The following is a 4,241-nucleotide window of genomic DNA, read 5'->3' on the forward strand; positions in this document are numbered from 1 at the left end:
AAAATTACATATTCACAAAAAAGGGGAGAGGGATACAAGATCACTCTGCTAGAGTCAAGCATCACAATTATCAACTATTCATAAAAAATAGAATTGAAATCCCTCAAGTTGCTAGAATTGTGTCAACTAAGGGAGGAGGATCATGTCGATCATCAAAACCTATACATCAGCAGGGTTTGGAGGTGGGTCAAGGAAAGACCACCCATCATCTTCATTCTTTTATTTTATCTTCCTCCTACATCCTGGGGGGAGAAAATTGCAAGCGTCGTCTGAGAAAACCATTTGTCATTGGTGGTGGTGGGTCACACAGTAGCAAAAGGAGGAGTAGTGGGAGTAGTAACAAGGGACCAACCAGACTTATGTCAACTAGGTTGGGTAGAGCAGTCATGTCCCTTGTCCCAACCTCCACTAGAAGAGCTGCAAGGGCTTGAGACCATGAGGTTTGTGAGTAGCGGGCAGATAAGTTACAACTGAGACAATGTCTACATGGAGGCAAAGTGTGGTTAGTAGAAAAAGTAGCTAGTGGCAGTTACAGCACTATCCACAAGGCATTTCTCCAACTATTAAGAATCTCCTCAAGGTGGGTCACCTCCAAAGCCACTTTATTAGCTTGCACCTGAATCTGCAACACAAGATTGTTACAAATACATGCTTTAGTGTGAATAGAAACATGAGTATATTACTGTTAAATTCATTCAAGTGTTGTCATTTGTGTTAAAATTATGCGGCAGTGAATACAAGGAAGGAAGAAAGGTGAACCTTGTCACTGAACAAATATGGATACGAGTGAAGTATAAATTAGTAAGCATAATGATCATCAAGTATAGTATTAATCAAGAATATCATTTTCCAAGTAGAGTGTTATAACCAACCAAGTTTATTACCCAAGGTACATGACATTATCGAGAAGATTAGTTAGTATTTACCAAGATATGCATAATACATATCAAAGTTTATAAATGAACTAAAATTTATCTTGTTGAATTTTACTGAGCTAGGAAATGGTTTACCAAGATTGAGACAAAGATTAGGTAAAATATGTTGGGATTGATGCATGATTTTATTGATCCCAATGCAGGAGCACAAGGCAATGAAATAAAAGCTTAATGTGTCTGATGATAAGGATGAATGAGGATCTTTGATCTATTATCTAAGTATTCTAGTGTTAGAATGATTTAGAATAACTGATGGGGAGGGGGAGTGAATCAGTTATCGAAAGGTCCAAATATAGCAATTAAAATTTTCAACTCATCAAAAAACTTAGATCTAATATCTAATCCACTCGATCTTTATAGAAATTTATTAACAACATAAACTTGTAGCCTATTATCCCAATAATATAGCCTACTATCCCAATAATAACAAACTTGCAAAACGTAAAACCATTAAAGAGTAAACATCTCAAATAACATCCACATAAGTAAGACACCAAGATTTAACATTGAAACCCAATTTGGGAAAAGTCACTAGCAACATGTCACCAATTTTTCAATCCTTTGAAGTGAGTTCTATTAGGATCCAACCTTGTTAAAGGTTAAAATACATACTATTAGGTGTGACTCTATTAAAGGATTTAATCACCTTTTTAGGAGTGGCATTGTTAGAGGACTTAATAAAATTCTATTAAAATGTCACCTTGATTAAAGGATTTACAAATGACTATTAGGTCAACCTTGATAAAAAAGGATCAATGGATAGAAAGTAATATAAGGTTGATCTGATTAAATACAAATCACTTTGCAAATGTGGATCACAATTCTGTTCAACAGCTAACTTGTTGACTGACCTCCATTATCATCTCCATCACTGATTTACTTATCAACCCTTCAATAAATCACTCATCACCTTAACACTTCACTATTCAACCTTCTACTCAACTTTTCCAATCAATAGAATCAACAACTACTCCAAATTTTTCAGGTCTGCTAACCTCTGTAGGTTAATCCTTATGCCTCCTTAAATAGGTAGCTTGGCCTTTTTTCTACTTAAACACCACTATTGATGTTAGGTTTAGGTTAGATTCATCAAATCCTTCCACCTTTTCATTTCCTCCTCCTCCTTCTCCTTCTAGAAACTTCTCAAAGCTTCTCTTTGAATCCATGCATAGAAATGCTCAAACATAGTTTCTCTTGCATTGAATATTCTAGTTCATCAATCCTTATCTTCAACATGCTTTACATATTTGAAGAATTCAACAATTTCGGCCAAGAATCTCAATTCCTTCACAAACTATAAAATTTTGTTACTCAACAAACATTGTGTTCTTCGGCCTTAGTCATCACTAGATAACCCAATCATCACTAAATTGTCTCACTTGGCTTACACTGTCTTTTCTCAGCTTACACTGTCTTCGCTCGACCCACTTTAGTGATACACTGTCTTTACTAGTGCTTGGTCAACACTAAATTTTCTTGCCTTCTATTGTTCACTCAGTCGACACTAACACAACTCAACTTCAACTATAAGTTCCTTAATCTTCTACTTTGAAGCTTGGTTAAGCCTATGTACTTGTTCTTCATTGATCATTTCTTCTAAGATTTAACACAATTATCTTCTTCACTTATTGTTATGATTAAAATACACATTATTTTCCCAAAGTCAACTGATCAAGTGCCCATTATAATTCCCCATAACTCAATCTTTCCACTAGGTCCTCTTGTTATCACTTCTTCTCAAATCCTCTTAATCAAACATCTTGATATGGCACTCTACATAGGTATAAATTATCTCACCAATAAGGTTTGACATCAATGACAATATAATATTTTGTCTAATTGTAATGTCCAACAATCTCCCTCTTTGGTATTGATGCCAACACCTCTAGTTACCATGCAATCGAAAATATTCAACTTTGCTTCAAGAAACTCCCTCTGTTTCCAGTATTAGATTTTCATTAATATCCTTAGTTTCATTATGATTCTCATATCTGTAGTGTCCAACAATCTCCCTTTTAGTTTAATTCTAATTCTCATTCATGGAAATCTGATATGCAACACCTTTCATTCTTATTCTCACTCATGGAACTTTGATATGCAACACCTCTAGTTATAACAACACCTAGGATCCCTCTATCATATCATAACATAGGATCTCCCTCTTTTATATACATCATCTGAACTACTTCACAATCTCTCTTAATGGAAATGCATCTTCCTTTATGTTCCAAAATCGCTCCATCTTTACTGTGAGGTAACATACACTCCCTCTTTGCTCAATAAATGTTGTATCATCTTAAACTGGAAGCACTTCCATGTTAAGAATATTTAACCCTTCTTAGGGGGTGTTTTAAGCCTTCATTTGTTGTCTCCTTTTTTCTACCCACTTCTCATCTTCTCTTCCTATTTAGGGCTTTATTTGAGCCTCCCCAAGCACTATTTTTCCCTTGTGTCTCATTTTCTAGAGGTCCTTAACCCTTGGGTCAAGGTCAACCTCAACCTTGACCTAGGTCAAGGATGACGTCGACCCTAAACTAGGTCAAATTTGAGGTTGACATTGACCCAGGTCCCCCTTTTTCATCATAAAGTTTGTCGAATGCGGGGAGAGGTTTGGAAGTTTGCTGTCTTGCTTCTAGGTTAGTTGTTTTGGGCTTTGGAATGATAAACCCTTAAATTACATTTAATCTAGGACCATTTCTAGGGGTTAAGGCTTAATTGAAATTTAATTCTCCTATGCTGACCTCTCTAGAAATTTGGGCCCTATAATAGTATATAAGGAAGATTCCTCCCTCATTTTAGACACACAAGATACAAGCAAGGAGATATCCACATTTCATGAGGAGATATTTACTTTCCATGATCAAGCATCCAACTTCCATTGAATTCAAGCAAACAAATAAAGTGAGAAAGCAATAACCCATTCAAGCATTCAAGTTCTCCATTGAAGATTAAGGATTTAAGCATTCAAGCCTTTCAAGGGATTTGGTTCAATCATTCAAATATTTATTATTCAAACCCTAGATCTATCCATCATGGTGGTGTGATCTCCCTTCAAGATCCTTTGTTCACCTTCAAGATCTAGTCATTCTTTCCTCAAGGTGGATTTCAAGCATACAATCATGTAAGTTTTGATTTGCATTTATGGTTTTGATTTACATTATTAAGTCCAAGATTTCATATCAATATACATTTTTACATTTCAAATACAATTGCATATCTATTGAATATCATAGCTTTGTTGTTATATTTACTTCTACTACTTGCTAGCATTCTCTATTTCAATTCTATTATTGAGGTTGATTCCAA

This window comes from Cupressus sempervirens, chromosome 5 (assembly GCF_028749045.1).
Source record: "Cupressus sempervirens isolate cs-2001-9-10 chromosome 5, ASM2874904v1, whole genome shotgun sequence".
Classification (NCBI taxonomy): domain Eukaryota; kingdom Viridiplantae; phylum Streptophyta; class Pinopsida; order Cupressales; family Cupressaceae; genus Cupressus; species Cupressus sempervirens.